This window comes from Marmota flaviventris, chromosome 16, assembly GCF_047511675.1.
Source record: "Marmota flaviventris isolate mMarFla1 chromosome 16, mMarFla1.hap1, whole genome shotgun sequence".
NCBI lineage: Eukaryota > Metazoa > Chordata > Mammalia > Rodentia > Sciuridae > Marmota > Marmota flaviventris.
In genome coordinates, this window is record NC_092513.1 from 65,705,005 (window position 1) to 65,723,175 (window position 18,171).

The following is an 18,171-nucleotide window of genomic DNA, read 5'->3' on the forward strand; positions in this document are numbered from 1 at the left end:
ATCCCCACCCAGCTAAGAAAGGACTTCTGGCTGGGCTTCTACTCCTGCCTGGGCTGATTAGGCCCCACCACCAGGGACACTGGGCATGGCAGCATGCCTGCCTAGGGCCCCCCATGGTCTGATTACCTGCAATGGGCAGCCAGCTCTCCCAGGCCAGGAAGCCAGAGACATTTAGAGCCAAGGAAAGAACCCAAACCCCTAGGTCACCAAAGGTCAGCCCTGGGAATCCTGGGAAGTCTGATAACCCAGCTCCTCCTGTCCCTACATCCTCGATGCTGGGCAAGCACCTCCCTGCCTGCTGGGCTCTCCTCGCCCCCACCCTCACGCTCTTCCACTTGAACTGAAGCTGAGGCCCAGCTGGCTGGCCCCAGCCCTGGAGCATGCACCCTGACCCGAGTGTCCTAGCAGCTGGCCATGGTTTGTGTAGCAGCTGCTTCTCCAGGAAGATTCTGCACCAGCAGGCCCCAGACGGCAGTTCCTCTGGGAGGAAGCCTGTGGGTCCAGGCAGGGTCCTGGCTCCCAGAAGCCCACACTATGGACACATGGAGCCCTGAGCTGGCCCTGACTGCTTGCCCATACCAGGGACAGACACTCTCTTCCAGTAAAGGGGAGCTGAAGAGGGCATCTGGCTCCTGGCAAAGCCCTGCTCTGACCACCCAGATCTGAAGCCTGGGGAAGAAACTTATGGCTCAAAGGAGAATCTTCAATGGGCCTCCAAGCCTTTCTCTTATCTGTGGAGTGACCAGGAGCAGAACATCAGATTCTGAGTTGGCATGCCACCCCAGCCCAGCTGTCCCTCCAGGCTGCAGCCTTGCCCTGGTTGATCCTGGAGCTATGACTGTCCAGCCAGTCAGGGGTTCTGACCAGGGGCATGCAGGGCACCTGCTCCTCTGTGAAAAATGGCCCCTGACCAAACCTATCCTTGGGAAGCAGCCCACGCCCTGCCACTAAATCCTCTTATGTTAAGTTATGTGCTTGCCTTTTTAGGGACCGTATCTGCTTTGGGCAGCTGTAAGCTCCTTAATGACCATGACCACTATGGCCATTTTTCAGGCATGCCCCCCCACCAGCCCTTGGTGGACACCAGCTGAGCCATGTGGTTCCCAGACTTGGATTGCAAGTTGACATCCTTCACAACATGTGACCCTGTTGGCCTTCTGGATGACAGGGTCAGGTGCAGGGATGAGGCTCAACCACAGCCTCAGTCCACACCTTTGACAACTGAGCTGCTGCAGGATGACCAGGGCCGGGTGCTGGGCTCAGCTCTGGGGTCCTGCAGGACACTAGGCAGGCCACTGACCCCAGAGGGGGAGTTCAGGCTCAGCCAGCTCGCCTGCACAGTCACAGCCCAGGAGTTTGGGATCCACCTGGGTGATGCAGTGAGGTGCCCTGCTCTCCTCCATCAGCCCCACCTCCAACTGAAAGCTGCCAGGACTGCAGGGCCAGCTCCCACTGCCCTGGTCCTCTCACCCAACTGGGAACTCCTGGAGGCAGAGGCCACAGAGAGGGGTGCCCAGATCAGTCAGCTGCTAGCTGGGCACATGTGTGCCCCTCCATCTGCCCCAGGGCCCTCTGAATCAGGGTCCCTTGCCCACCAGTGGATGGTGAACTTTGGGCAGGACACGTGAGTCCCCCTTGTGTGCCAGCAAGGTGCAGGCACAATTGGTGCCCGAGAGCCTTCCATTACAGAACTCCTAGTTCCTCAGTGGTGACTGCAGAAGATCCACAACCTGCCGGGGTCACCCGCCCCTGCTGTGGCAGGATACAGGGTGGCTTGGGCTGGCAGAGCAGGGACACCATGAATAAGGAGGGGTCAGAGAGCTCAGGAGGGGCGAGGATGGAGGTGGGGAGGGAGAGAAGGAGCTGCTCAGTGCCCAGTCCAGAGCCAGGCCACCCTCTCCACATGCCCAGGGTTGGATTTCTTCCCTAAGATACTCCAAGATACTCCTAACCTGCAGTTCCACAGAATGTGGTCTCAGGGGAAATATGTCATTGTGGTTAAAACTGAAGAAAAGGCACAGGGAGAGGGGTGTCCTTGCCTGCTGGGTGTCCTTGGGGCCTGGGGGGATGAGGGCAGGTGTGTCTACAAGCACAAAACCAGAGGTGGCTACAACCACAGGAAAGCTAGAGGCCCGAGCACACTCCCCTTCCGACCTCAGGAGGAGCCACATGCTGCCACCTTGATCTTGAGCTTCCTCCATTGTCCAAGCTGCCCATCTGAGGTGTGTGGCAAAGGTGGCCCCAGGACACTAGCATGGCCCACAGGGAAAGGGAGGGTGGGGTTTTGAGGGGCATTGTGGGGGGTTTGTACCACCAACCCACTCTCACCTGGCTTTTGTGATGGAAGGGGGAAACTAAGGCACTGAAGGCCGAGTAGTGGGGCTCTGCAGGAGTCGTTACCCTGATCCCACCACTGTTGGAGGCCTTGCCCTGCCTCCCAGCTGTCCAAGGAAGCTGTTCCCACCTTACTGGGAGGGGCAGAGTTCCAGAATCACCAAGTGCCCCCACAGCGAAGAGGAATCTGGTCTGACCAGGGATGGAGACCCTAGACCATGGGCAGCCAGGGAGAGGGTCTGATGGGTGGGTTGGCCAGGGGGCTTCCAGGAGGCTGGGGTGGCAGAAAGGAGGAGCTGGGTGAGCCGGGTCACAGTTGCTGGCATGGGAGTGGCCACTGGAGAGGCCTTCCAATGACTACTGGTACCAGGACGCCCCAGCCCATGATGGCAGCAGGAGGACAGCACAGGGCCATCTCTCCTCCATTGATTGATAGGGCCCACAGCCCCTCTGCCCTGCCCCCTCTGTGGGTGTGGGATGGCCTGCAGTCCTGCGGCAGCCACTCCACCTGCCTAGCGAAGGCCTGAGGCCCCTCGTTGGCCGTAATCACAGGCACATTATCCATGCCCAGCTTCACTGGAGAACACCGAGACCATGAGCTGCAGCCTGGAAGAGGAGCGAAGCCCCTGGCCATCAGTGCCTTCGCAGGGGCCTGGCCACAATGGGGCCTCTGCTCCCCACAGAGCCACATCCCCCTGAAGCTTTTCCTCCATGCTCCATTCATCCAGTTCCTCACTGAGAAGTCATGATTTGAAGCCAACCCAGTGAACCTATTGTTCCTGCTCTTTTTTTTTTTTTTGTAAAGGAAGACATAAAATTATCTTTATTGGTGATTAACAGGATCATATACAAAGCAAAACCTAAAGAATTCACAAAAGTTAAAAGCATAAATGGATGAAATAGCAAGGTAGCAGGATACAAGTTCAACATGTAAAAATTAAGTCTACTCCTAAATAATAACCATTACAAATTGTAAAATTTGTTTTGAAAAAATAGCATTTTCAAAAACATTCAAAATCTAATTCATATCCTATTCACTTAGGATAAATTTTAAAAAAAACAACACACTGAAAACTACTGCTTAGAGAAACTAAAGAATAACTAAATAAATGGAGCTATATTGTGTTCATGGATTGAAATAGAACAGTAGTTTAGAGATTAATGCTTCCCTAATTGATCTACAGAATTCAAAACAGTGGCAATTAAAATCCTACAGACACTTTGCATAAAAGTATAAGCCAAATCTATAATTGATATGAAAATGAAAAAGAGATACTCAATACAATTTGAAAAAAGAGAAACGAAGTTAAAGAATTTACACTTGGCCCTTCTCCCCCTGGCCCTTTCTCCCCCTGGCCTGCTCCCCCTGGCCCTATTCTCCTGGCTCTACTCCCCCTGGCTCTGCTCTCCCTGGCCCTTCTCCCCTGGCCCAGCTCCCTCTGGCCCTGTTACCCCTGGCCTTGTTCCCCATGGGCCCTGCTCCCCCTAGCACTGCTCTACTAGTCCCTGCTCCCTCTTTTCCTCCTCACCCTGGGCCACGTTTCACCTGGTCCTGCTCCCCCTTGTCCTGCTCTCCCTGGCCCTGATTCCTGGGCCCCATTGCCCCTGTGTCCTGTTCTCCCTGGGTCTTGCTCCACCTGGTCCTTCTCCCCTGGGCCATTCCCCTCCTGGCCTTGCTCCCCTGGTCCTTGCTCCCCCCTGTGCTTCACTCCCCCTGGGCTCTGCTGCCTTTTGGCTTTGTTCCCTCTGGTCCTACTTCCCTGGGCCCCACTCCCCCTGGCCCTGCTCCTCCTGGCCCTGTTCCCCTGGCCCTGCTCTCCTGGCCCTGATCTCCCTGGCCCTGATCTCCCTGGCACTGCTCCCCTGGGCCCTGTTCCCCCTGGGCCCTGCTCCCTCTGACCTGGCTTCCCCTAGCCCTTCTCCCCCTGGCACTGCTCCCCCTGGCCCTGCTCTTCTGGGCCCTGCTGCTCGTGGCCCTGCTCCCTCTCATCCTGCTTCCCCACTGGCCCTGCTCCCTCGGGCCTTGCTCTCCTTTGTTCTGCTCCCCCTGGGCCCTCTTCTTCCTGGGCCTTGCTCCCTCTGGGCGGCCCTGCTCCCCCTGGTCCTGCTTCCCTGCTCCTCGCTCCCCCTTGCACTACTTCCCCTGGCCCTGTTCCCCTTGGCCCTGCTCCCCTGGGCCCTGCTCCCCCTTGCCCGTGTTCCCTCTGCTCCTATTCCCCCTGGCCCTGTCACCCTGGCCCTGCTCTCCTGGGCCCTGCTCCCTCTGTTCCTTCTCCCCTGGGCCCTACTCCCTCTGGCCATGCTCCCCCTGGGCCTTGCTCCTGCTGGACATGCTCCCCTGGGCCCTGCTCCCACTGGCCCTGCTCCCCTGGGCCCTCCTCCCCTACACCTTCTCCCCCTACCCCTGCTCCTCCTACCCCTGCTCACCCCTGCCCTCCTCCCCCTGGTCATGCTCCCCATGGGCCCTGCTCCTTCTGGGCCTGCTCCCCCAAGCCCTTTTCCCCATGGCCCTACTCTCCCTGGCCCTGCTCTCCTGGCCCTGTTCCCCCTGGGCCCTGCTCCCTCTGGTCCCTGCTCCCTCTTACCTGGCTTCCCCTAGCCCTTCTCCCCCTGGCACTGCTCCCCCTGGCCCTGCTCCCCCTTGCCCTGCTCCCCCTTGCCCCTGTTCCCCTGGTAGCAGGGACAGGGAGAGCAGGTCGCAGAGGAGCAGGGCCCAGGGGAGCAGAACCAGAGGGAGTAGAGCCAGGGATACAAGGGCCAGGGGGAGCAGGGTCAGGGGAGAAGGGCCCAGGGAGAGTAGTACCAAGGGTAGCAGGGCCTGGGGAAGCAGGCCCAGGAGAAGCAGGGAAAGGGGGAGCAGGTCCAGGGGGAGCAGGGCCCTGGAGAAGCAGAGAAAGGGGTTAAGGACCTGGGGAGCAGGGCCCAGGGAGGGAAGGGCCCAGGGGGAGCAGGGCTCAGAAGAGCAGGGCTCAGCAGGAACAGGGCCCAGCAGAGCAGGTCCAGGAGAAGCAGGCCCAGGAGAGCAGGGCCCAAGGGAGAAGGGCCCGAGGGAGCAAGGCCCAGGAAAGCAGGACCAGAGGGAGCAGGGCCTAGGTGAGCAGGGCCCAGGGGAGTAGGGCTAGGGGGAACATGGCCAGGGGGAGCAGGGCCAAAGGGAGCAGGGTCCAGTGAAGCAGGACCAGAAGGAGCAGGGTCAAAGGGGAGCAGGGCACAGATGGGGCAAAGCCTGGGGGAAGCAGGGCCAAGGGGAGCAGAGCCAGGAGTAGCAGGGCCTAGGGGGGGCAGGACCAGAGGGAGCATGGCCTAGGGGAGCTGGGCCAGGGTGTAGCAGGGCCCAGGAGAGCAGGGCCCAGGGGAGCAGGGCCAGGGGAAGCCAGACACAGGAGTAGCATGCCCCAGGGAGCAGGGCCAGAGAGAGAAGGGCCCAGGGGAGCAGGGCCCAGGGGAGCAGAGCCAGGGGGAGCAGGACCCAAGGAGAGCAGGAAAAGGGATTTAGGGCCAGGGAGAGCAGGGCCCATGGGGAGCAATGCCAGGGGGAGCAGCGCCCATGGAAGCAGGACCAGAGGGAGCAGGCCCCAGAGAGGAACAGGGCCCAGGGGATCAGGGCCAGGGGGAACAGGGCCAGGGGAACAGGACCAGAGGGAGCAGGGTACTATGAAGCAGGACAAGGGGGAGCAGGACCCAGGGTGTGCAGGGCCCAGGGGGAGTGGAGCACAAGGAGGAGCAGGGCCCAGGGGAGCAGGGCCAGAGGGGAGCAGGGCCCAGAAGGAGCAGCATGAGGGGGAGCAGTGCCCAGGGGAGCAGGGCTAGAGGGAGTAGGGCCCAGGGGAGCAGGGCCAGAGGGAGTGGGGTCTGGTGAAGCAGGACCAGGGGGAGCAGGTACAGGGGGAGGAGGACCAGAGGGAGCACGGCCCAGGAGAGCAGGGCCCACGGGAGCAGGGCCAGGGGGAGCAGGACACAGGGGTTGCAGGGACATGGGGAGCAGGGCCAGGGGGAGCAGGTCCCAGAGGAGCAGAGCTATGGGGAACAGTGCCCAGGAAAGCAGGACCAGAGGGAGCAGGGCCCAGGGAAGCTGGGCCCATGGGGAGCAGGGCCATGGGTAGCAGTAAAAGGTGGAGCAGGGCCCAAGGATAGCAGGACCAGGGGATTAGGGCCAGGGGAACAGAGCCCACGGGGAGAAATGCCATGGGGAGCAGCGCCCAGGAGAGCAGGACCAGAGGGAGCACAGCCCTGGGGAGAACACGGCCACGGGGAGGAAGGCCAGAGGGAGCGGGGACCGGGGAAGCAAAACCAGGGGGAGCAGAGCCAAGGGGGAGCAGGGCCCAGGGAGTGCTTAGCCCAGGGAAGAGCAGGGCTCAGGGGAGCAAGGCCAGGAGGAACATGGCCCAGGGGAGCAGGGCCGGGGGAGCAGTGCACAGGAAAGCAGGACCATGGGGAGCAGGGCCATGCAGAGCAGGACCAGGTGTAGTAGGGCCCAAGGAGAGCAGGACCAGGGGATTAGGGCCAGGGGGAGCAGCGCCCAGGAAAGCAGGACCAGAGGGAGCATGGCCCAGGGGAGCAGGGCCAGGCAGAGCAGGTCCCAGGGGAGCAGGTCCCAGGGGAGCAGAGCCAGGGAGAGCAGTGCCAGGAAAGCAGGACCAGAGGGAGCAGGGCCCATGGGAGCAGGGCCCATGGGAGCAGGGCCAGGAGGAGCAGTTTCAGAGGGAGCAGGGCCACAGTGAGCAGGGCCCGGGGAAGCAGGACCAGGGGGGGCAGGGCCAATGGGGAGCAGGGTCCAGGGAGAGCTGAGCTCAGGGAGGAGCAGGGCCCAGGGGAATAGGACCAGAAGGAGCAGGGCCCAAGGGACGCAGGACCAGAGGCAGTAAGGCCCAGGGGAGCAAGGCGGGAGGGAGTAGGGCCCAGGGGGAGTGGGGTCTAGGGAATCAGGGCCCAGGAGGAGCAGAACCAGGGGGAGAGGGCCCAGGGGAGCAGGACTGGAGGGAGTAAGGCCCAGGGGAGCAGGACCTGTGGAGAGCAGGACTAGGTGGAGCAGGGCCCAGGGAGAGGAGGACCATGGGGAGCAGGGCCCAGGAGAGCAGGGCTAAGGGAGCAGAGCCCACAGGGAGTAGGGCCAGGGGGAGCAGGGCTAGGGAAGCAGGGCCCATGGGGAGCAGGGCCAGGGAGAGAAGGGCTCAGGGGAACAGGGCCCAGGGGAGCAAGGCCAGGGGGAGTGGGGCCAGGGGGACCATGGCCATGGGGAGCATGGCCCAGGGGAGCAGGGGTTGGGGGAGCAGGGTCCAGGGAAGCAGGACTCAGGGGATCAGGACCAGGGGGAACAGGGCCCAGGGGGAGCAGAGCCCAGGGTGAAGCAGGGCCCGTGGGAGCATGGCAAGGAGGAGCAGAGCCCAGAGGGAGCAGGATCAGAGGGAGCATGGCCCAGGGGAGTAGGGCCAGGGGTAGCAGGACACAGGGGAAGCAGGGCAAGGGGATGCAGGGCCAGGGGGAGCAAATACTAGAGGAGCAGGGCCCAGGGGAGCAGAGCCAGTGGGAGCTGAGCCAGGGAGAAAAGGGCCAGGGGGAGCAGGGCTAGGTGGAGAAGGGCCCAAGGAGAGCGGAACCAGGGGGTACAGTGCCCGGGGGAGCTACCGAGGGGAAGCAGGGCAAGGGGATGAAGGGCCAGGGGGAGCAGGGCCCAGGAGAAAGAGGGACAGGGGGAGAAGGGCCTGGGGGAGCAGGGCCCATGGGGAGCAAGTCCAGGGGGAGCAGGGCTCAGGGAAAGAAGGGCCCAGTGGGAATAGGGCCCAGGAATACAGGGCCAGGGGTAACAGTGCCATGGGGAGCAAGGCCAAGGAGAGCAAGGCACAGGGAAGCAGGACCAGGGGGAGCAGGGCTGAGGGGGAGCTGGGCCCAGTGGGAGGGGAGCCCAGGGGGAGCAGAACCAAGGGGAGGAGGTCCTGGGGGAGCAGGACCAGAGGGGAGCAGGATGAGAGGGAGCAGGTCCTGGAGGAGAGGGTCCAGGGAATCAGGGCCAGGGGAGCTGTACCAGGGGAAGAGGTCCAGAGGAAGCAGGCCCAGGGAAGCAAGACCAGGTGGAGCAGGACCCAGGTGGATCAGGGCCCAGGGGGAGTGGGGTCCAGGGAAATCAGGGCCCAGGGGGTGAAGAACCAGGGAGAGCAGGGCCCAGGGATAGAGGACTGGGGGGAGTTGGTCCCAGGGGAGCAGGGCCAGGTGGAACAGGGTCCAGGAGAGCAGGACCGGGGGGAGCAGGGCCCAGGGAGAGGAGGATTGGGGGAGCAGGGCCCAGGAGATCAGGGCTAGGGGGTGCAGAGCCCACAGGGAGTAGGGCCAGGTGGAGGACCAGGGAAGCAGGGCTCATGGGGAGCAGGACCAGGGGGAGCAGGGCCCAGGGAAGCAGGGCCAGGAGGAGCAAGGCCCAGGGGAACAGGATCAGAGGGAGCAGGGCCAGGGGGAACAGGGCCATGGGGAGCAGGGCCTGGAAAACCAGGACCATGGAGAGCAGGGCCAAGGGGGAGCAGGACTCAGGGGGAGCGGAGCCCAGAGGGGAGCGGAGCCCAGGTTGGAGTAGGGCCCAGGAGAAGCAGGGCACATGAGAAGCAGGGATCAGGGGTAGCAGGGCCCGGGGTAGCACCACCCATGTGGAGCAAGCCCATGGGGAGCAGGGCCCACGGGGAGGAGGGACCAGGGGGAGCAGGGCCCAGGGTTGCAGGACCAGGGGAAGCAGGGACCAGGAGAGCAGGGCCCTGGGGAGCAGGGCCAGGGGGAGCAGGGCCAAGGGATTAGGGCCAGAAGGAGCAGGGCCTATGGGGAGCAGGGCATGGGGAGCAGGACCAGGTGGAGCAGGGCCCAAGGAGAGCAGGACCATGGGATCAGGGCCAGGAGGAGCAGGGCCCATGGGAAGCAGTGACAGGGGGATCAGGGACCAAGAAAGCAGGACCAGTGGGAGCAGGGTTAGAGGGAACACAGCCAGGGGGAGCAGGGCCAGAGGGGAGCAGGACTCAGGGAGAGCGAGGTCTAGGGGGACCAGGGCCCAGGAAGAGCAGAACCAAGGGTAGCAGGGCCCAGGGGAGCAAGACTTGAGGGAGCAGGGCCCAGATGAGCAGGGCTAGGGATAGCAGAGCCAACAGGGAGTAGGGCCAGGGGAGCAGGGCCCATGGGGAGCAGGGCCAGGGATAGCAGGGCCCAGAGGAGAAGGGCCCAGGGGAGCAGAGAACCCAGATTCCTAGGATTCCCACATGAATCCCAGCATTTCTGAGAGTACCTGACTCTCCCTGTGGAACCTACCTAACTTGGGTGTCCTGTAATCCTATAAACCCTGCTTCCCTGGATGTCCACATACAGTCTATCAAACTTGTGATACTTACCATTATAGAACATTCATTCCATTGGAATCAATGGCCCTGGGAATCTTACCATCATAAAATCCAATTTGCCTTGCTATTCACAAAAATCAAGCAGTTTTTAAAAACCCTGCCATCATCAAACTCCAGTTGTATTTATCTCCATGTGGATTCCAGGACCCCTGTGGGATGTCTTGTAATAGAATCAATTCCTATCTTTGAACAGAGAGAAAAACAGCCTTGTGAGTCCTCTGATTATATAACAATTGCTTGTGTATGAACATGGAGACAATCAGCACTGAGAGTCCTGCCACCTTCAAACTCCAGGTCATTCCGTCTCCAAATAGAGATTCCATCATAAAATCCCATTTTCTGGCTCTCCAAGTAGGACTGAGAAACATTGCAAGAACTACAATTGTGGAACTCATGTTCCCCAGATCTTCATAAGGATCCAAGTTTCTCTGGATTTCCTATTACTATAGAATCCAGTTGGTTTAGTCTCCTCAAAGTATTCAGCAAAACCAGAAGTTCTGCTCTTACAGAGCATCAATTATGTGGCTCCACAATGGCCAGTATCCCTACTTTGTTGTATCACAGCATGGTGTGTGAGGCTGGGTTGAGAGCATGGGAATGGGAAAAAAAAAAAAGGTCACATAGACATACACAAGCCCAGATAGTGGAGAGGGGAAATTACATAGAAGGGTGACTACAGCTATTAATAATGCACTATGTATTCAAAGGCAAGAAACTATTCTCAATTTATACCATAATATCAGTGAAAATTATTTCAGTTGAAAGGTGTAATTACTAATTAAAACACATACATGTACTTGCAAGGTTAAAGCATTACACATGTGTACAGATGCTGAATTTCTAGATACAATCTAACAGGCAACAAAGACACTTTACATGGGGTAATGTTTCTTTTAGTAATAATATGGAAGAAAGAGAAAAAGTAAAAGTGATAGGCAAGAAAGAAAGAGAAGAAACTACATTACCAGAATGAGAAGACACCAACACCTGAAACCATGTAGCAGGGGAGTCCTGGGGCAACTTTTCAGGGTCCTGATTGGAAAGTCCCAGACAGAGCATCTTCTCCACAGGTGAGACTCTGAGATCTTATTCCCAGTGGGGCTCTTTAAATACAAGTTAGAGCAAAGAAAACTCCATCCTAAAAACCTGCTTGACCTAGTGATCCCCTCAAGGATCCTTCATCACCACACAAGGACTGGCCAGATCCCTGAAGGAAGTTATATAGCCTTGAGAAGAGTGAATGACTGTTCTCATGAGTGAGCCAGAGCCAAACCCATAGAGGAGTCTGCATACTTTGAATGTTCCATGAAGGACATGCAAAGACCATGCAGGCATGTGGACAGGAACTATCTTTAAAATTTTTCTTAGCTATTTAATATTAAAACTTCCCTCTGAACCTCATAGTTAAAATTCTTACATGTCATGAGAGGACATGGTGGAGATGAGCATGAAAGCTCAAGGCATACCCCTTGAAATGAAGGAAAATGGCTGTGATAGCATAACTGAAAAAGAAATTCAAGGATCATACACATTACTACTTCCACAATCCTCACACATAAAATGTATCATCAGATTGCAATATTTATATATCCAAACCAATTTAAATGAATTTAATGTTCATGTATACTTTGTTGACCTAAAGGGTAACACATGGAGAAAATATAGGGTGATTTTTAGTGTTTTAGTTTTTGAACATGATTTGTATAGTCTAGTGGATCATTTGAATAAAAATTTTGTTTTTCTTTGTGTGCTGGCATGTGTTCCTCTAAGACCTAAAACAGAACAGGTTTAGATTATAGTACCTTATAAGGACTAAATTGTAGAGAAGTTTTGGGTGACTATGCCATACACTCTCAATTTGTACAGAATGCAAAAAGTATAAGAACTATTATAAATTATGAAACAAAATTAGAGGCATTGAAACTCAAAAAACATCTAATGAAATAAATTCTGTGGGCATTTTAAATGTCCTATGAGTATGTCCCCACCATTTTACACTTCTTTTGGTATAATTCCCTGCTGGGTGTCCAAAATTAAACAGGTGGCCCTCTGTTGGGATGTTTTTCTAAATTGTTGCAGGTCACTCAAGTCTCCTCAGGGGTTACTTAGGAAGTTTGTTCATGAGAAACTGCTTGGCTTCTTCAGCCTTCTTTTCTCTACCAACCGGACTTGCCAAGAGCCAGGATGGGTTAGTATCCTATTGACCACATGGCTTCCCACAGAAGCACAGAGAATATTTCCCTCTTCAATGTCCCTCCTTTTCACAGAACATGAACTGTTGGCTCCTAGTCACTGGGGTCTTCATAATTCCCATGATTGGAAGAACATATGATCTCCAGATTTGTAGGCTCCACAGGAGGACTCTCACTTTATGAGGTAAGTTGTTAAACTTGAAATTCAAGATATGGAAATCTGGTGCTTATTTTCATATCTCTTTATCATTCCTATAACTTTTGCAATTTCCCCACCATTACAAACAGAAAAAATCTAAAAAGACCTGATTTGTGCAAATAATACTTCCTAAATAAATTAAAGTGAGAATAAAATGTATAAAACAATTAACAGAGATGTTATGGCACTACTTATCCTATAGCATGTTTTAGTGTTTCACAGATCCTTTAATAAAATGAAACAGTATGGTATCTGTGACATGACATGATTCCTTATGTGACAGTGTCAACATTTTAACAAACATTCACTTTTATTTAGTTATAAATTGCATACACAATCTTAAGTAAAAATTCACTGTAAAGCTGTGCATGGTGGCCCATGCCTGTAATCCTTAGCCTATAATCCTTGGGAAGCTAAGGAAAGAACTTCACAAGTTCAGAGCTTGCCTCAGTGACTTGGCCTTCAACCCAGTGAGAGGGTCTCAAAATGAAAAATAATAAAGGGCTAGAGATGTGCCTCAGTGGTATGCATCCCTGAATTCAATACATGGTACCAAAAAAATGGAAATTAAAACATTAACATTCAGTACAAAATCCCCCCAAATAGATTCTTCTTAGATTTTCATGACAATATATTTTGACATAGTATACATACAGGGAGTATGATTTATGCTAATCAGTATCATTCTTGTGGTTTTCTATTATGATTAGATTCATTGTGACATATTCATATATGGATATAGGAAAATTCATTCTATTGTCTTTTCTATTCCCATCTGCTCTCCTTTCATTCACTGCCCTGTATAATCCACTGAACTTCTATTCTCCCTCCAACCCACTCATTGTTTTGTGTTAGCGTCCACATATCAAACAGAACACTCAAACTTTGGAATCCTGGGATAGGCTTATTTCACTTAGCATGATAATCTCCAGATCCATCCATTTACCTCCAAGAGTCATAAATTTATTCTTTATTATGACTAAGTAATGTCCCATTGTGCATACTATACCACATGTTCTTTACTTATTTGTCTGCTGAAGGTACCTAGGTTGGTTCCATAGCTTAACTATTGTGAGTTGAGATGTTATAAACATTGATGTGGCTGTACCACTGTAGTATGCTGATTTTAAGCCTTTGGGAAAATACCAAGGAGTGGAATAACTGGGTCGTGTTTTAGTCAGGTTTTTGTTTTGTTTTGTTTTTGGTTTTTTCTGCTGTGACTTTAAGATTTGACGAGCAATTTTCGAGGATAAAAGTTTATTTGGGTGGCTCACATTTTCAGAAGTCTCAAACTACAGATGGCAGGCTCTATTTCTTGGGGTTAGAGGTGAGGCAGAACATCATGGTGGAAGGATATGGTAGAGGGAAGAAGCTCACATGATGATCAACAGGCAGAGGCCCTGCTTGCCAGATGCAAACTTTATACCCCAAAGGAAAGCCCCCAATGACCCACCTCCTCCAGCCATATTCTACCCAACTTCACTTACCACTCACTGAATTACCATCAGGGGATTAATTCACTGATTGGGTTAAGGTTCTCAATCATTTCTCCTCTAAACTTTCTTGCATCATAATGAGCTTTTGGGGGATGCCTTATATCTAAACCATAACACTCGGCCCCTGACCCGCCAAAGCTCATGATCACCTCACAATGCAAAATACTTTTACTCCATTCCCAAGAGTCCCCATAGTCTCAACATCTTAAAGATTGCACAAAAGCTCAAGTCCAAGTCTCCTTTGAGACTCAGAGAAAGCTCACATCACAACACCTGTAAAATTCAGAAGCAACTTGTAAGTATCCAATATCTAAAGGCAGAGAGTAAACATTTCCATAACAAAAAATGAGGGCATAGGAAGAAGGGATGGGAACAAAGCAAGACCAAAAATCCAGCTGGGGAAACAAGTCCTGTAATTTTGTGTCCAGCATCTGGAGCACATCATGATGTTCTCTTAAAAGGGCTTGTGTAGCTCTGCCCCTGTGGCCTGGTTTGTTGTGGCTCAAGTGGCTTTTCTGTTGGTTTGTCCGCTTCACTCCTATAGCTTTCCACAGAGGATGTTCCATGGTTACTTACATTTCTTAATCTTGGGGGTCTCCATTGCAGCTTTGGTTTCCTCCTCACATCTGCATGCATGGCCCTCTTAGGGGGTACCTACAGGGACTCTGACCCTGCTACACTTTTCCTGACCTCACAGGCCTTCCTTTGAAATCTTGCAGGAAGCCTCCATATCCCCAACTTCAGGATCTTGCATTCCTGCACAACCAGAATGTGGTTGATGTCAAGTCTCCAGGCACCCTGGCTGCAGAAGCCTTGCAGTGCTGAGGTGGCCCATCAAATTGGAAAAAAAAAAAAAAATTCCTAGGACTCCTGGGGAAGAAGGGTGCCCCACTGGTCTCGTCTCAACAGAATTTTTATTTTTACTCCCTAGAGTCTAAGATGGCATGGTCATACCAATTCCTGAGATGCCCTCAAGCCATCTTTCTCAGAGTCTCTGGGCAAAGTCTTCAGCATTTCTTGAGTGGCAGTAAGGTCCTTAACAATTGCAACTTCCTTAGTCCCAGTTTTACTCCCTCCTTTAAAGCCGAAGTTTTTCAACTCTTTCTGCTCTTGAGTGTTACAATAAACTTGGCTAAAAGCCACAGCAATACCCATGCCACTTCCTAAATGCCACGCTCCTTAGTTTTTAGTTTGATACCATCCTATTTATTTTATTTCAAGATTTTACTTCTTACACTTTAGGAGTCTTTTTGAGAAATTCAGTTCCTAAGCAAACATTATGGATAGTTGAGCCTACATCTTTTTCTATTAGGAACAAGACTCTGGTCTATTGCACAGTCCCTAGGCATTAGATCCACTTTGACTTGTATACAAGGTGAGATGGAGGATAAATTTCATTAACCTACATATGGATTTCCAGTTTTCACAGCACGATTTGTTGGAAAGGTTATATTTTCTCCAATGTATGATTATGGTACCTTTGTCTAGTACGAGATAACTGTATTTATGTGGGTTTGTCTCTGTGCCTTCCATTCCTTTCCATTAGTCTTCATCTCTGTCTTGGTGCCAATACCATGCTGTTTTGTTACTATAGCTCTGTGGTATATTTTAAGGCCTGCTATTGTGACGTCACCTGCTTTGCTTCTTGCATGGAGGATTGCTTTAGCTATTCTGAGCCTCTTGTTCGTCCAGATGAGCTTCATAGCTGCTTTTTCTATGTGTATTAAGACGTCATTGGAATTTTAATAGGAATTGTATTCAATCTGTAGGGCTTTTGGTAGTATGGCCATTTTGACAAGATTAATTCTGCATACCCAAGAACATGCGTGAGGTTTCCATCTTCTAAGATCTTCAATTTCTTTCTTTCATGTTCTGTAGTTGTCATTGTAGAGGTCTTTCACCACTTTTGTTCGATTGCTTTTCTAATTTCTTTTTTTCACTTGACTCATCATTAATGTGCAAGAATACAGTTGATTTAAGTACTTTTTGTTTTCCCCGATTCCTTCTGCTAGTCATTGGTCATTCAATATCAGCCACCAGGTGTTAGAGTAGCTTCTGTTTTATCACTGATTTGTAATTTCATTCCATTATGATCTGACATGCTGCAAGGTATTGTCTCTATTTTTCTGTATTTGCTAAAAGAGTCCTTGTGGCCTAAGATTTGGTCTATTTTAGAGAAGGATGTGTGCTGGTGAAGAGAACGTGTGTTCAGTGATTTATGGATGAAGTGTTCTATATATGTCTAATAAATCTAAATTATTAATTTTCCTTTTTAGTTCTATAGTCTCCTTTAGTTTTTGTTTGGTGATCTATCCAGGGGTGAAAGAGGCATGTTAAAGTACCTAGTATTATTGTTGTGATCTATTTGAGTATTGAAATTGAGAAGGGTTTTTAATGCATGTAGATGCTCCATAATGTGAGGTATAAATATTTAGGTTTTTTTTTTTTTTTTGATGTATGATTCTCTTAAGCAGTATGAAATAAACTTATTTGCCCCTTCTGATTGACTTTTCCTTGAATCCCTTCATGTGATATGAGAACAGAAACCCCTGCTTACTGAAAAATCCATGTGAATGATATGCTTCTTCTTACCTTTTTACCTCCAGTCTATGGATGTCTTTGCATATGTGAGTCTCTTAAGAACAGCACATTGTTGCATCTTGTTTTTAACCAAATCAGACAGTCTATATCTTTTGATTGAGGCCATTTACATTCAATGGTATCAAGAAATCATTTTTATTGCCTGTCACTTTTTTCCTGTTATAACTTGAATGTTTCTCCTTTGATTGATATTCTTCTAGCACAGTCCTTCCCTTTGCCGCTTTTCAATCTTATTTTTCCATTTCTTCTTCATGAAGCATTTTACTGAATATGTTTTGTCATACAGGCTTTCTGGTTGTGAATTCTATTATTTTATCATAGAAGGTTTTTATTTCACTATCAATTCTAAAATTTAATTTTGCAGGGTATAGTATCCTTAGCTGGCATCCACTTCCTATCAGAGATTGGTAAATATTATTCCAAGACATGCTACCTTTAAGGATCTGGATTGAAAAATCAGCTGAGAGAATAACTGGCATCCCTCTAAATGTGACCTATTTTTCTCTGAAGGGGGTCTAAAATGTATCCATATGCTGTACATTAGGCATTTTTATAATAATGTGCTTTGGTGTGCTTCTGTTGTAATTTTGTATATTTTGGCTCTTCTATGACTTTTTTATTTGATTTTCCATTTGATCCTTGGAGTTTGAGAAAATTTCAGATTATTTGATTGAAAACATTGTATATTCTTTTCATTAGTATCTGTGATGATTCATGAATCCCAATAAATCTTACATTTAGTCTTTTCATGTTCTCCCATATTTCTTGGAAGTTCATCGTAGTCTTAACATCTTTTCTCCAGGGTCAACTTTATTTTCAAAATTTTATAGTTTGTCTTTTTTGCATGAAACTATCTTCCAAGTGGCCTATTCTGCTGGTGATGCTTTCCATTGAATTTTTAATTTGATTTATTGATTCCATAATTTTGAGAATTTCCTCATGTTTTTAGAATATCTATATCTTTATAGAAGTGATATTTTCACTTCCTGTGTTTTCTCTGATTTCACTCTTTACACTGTCCTATACCTCACAGATCAGTTTAACTATGAACACTCTAAACTCCTTGTCTGACATTTCTTCCACTCTGATATTGAAGAACTCTGCTATTATAATGTCATGCTTTGGGAAAGTTTGTCCCATGCCTTTTCATATTGTTTTGAGTCTCTACCATCGAACAGTACGGATCTGGGTCAGTTGAGTTTCTACACTGTGGACTTAGAGTGTCCCAGAAGGTTTCCAGTACCACATAGTTTAGAGGAAGACAAATAATAACAACCACTGCAAACAATATATAGCACTAAACCAAATATTTACTGCTATAACATCTAGAATGCTAACTGTCACAATAAACAGAAGTTATGTAATCAGTTGTCACCAACATTAAAAGTAGTAAGTTTGCAAAAAGGTTTACAATTTCAAGTGGTGAACAGGGAGGAAAAATTGAAAAAATGTGCAATGGAGTGAGTAGGAGGAAGGAAAGTAGAGAAAAGGAGAGAAAGTAGAAATAAAAAAGTAAAGATGAAAGAGAACTATAGAGTTTGAGAGCAGAAGAAAGGAGTCTCAATGGAAATAAGTAGAGAAAAATATGTAAAACAGAAATAGAAATAAAACTAAAGGAATACAAAACAAAACTGAAATAACTAAGCAAACATCTTAACCCTCAAAATACTTAACAATGAAAAATGACTGCCTTCTGAAATTGCTACAAGAAATAGAGACAACTATGTGTATGTAAAGTGTCAATGAAACACTCAGGTCACATTAAACAGAAAAGAAAAAAATTAAAAATACTTCAGTGGAATCAAAGAATTGTTTCCAATGTAGTTCAAAAAAGTGTTGGCTTTCCTTCTCTGCAGTGTTGGGTGGGGTGAGCTGTAGTGTGATCTTTGTTCCACAGACAAGGTGGGGTCACGGGAATATGAGAGTAGATCTAGAAGGCAGAGACCCTGAAGGTGGACTTTAGACAGAGGTAGAATCCT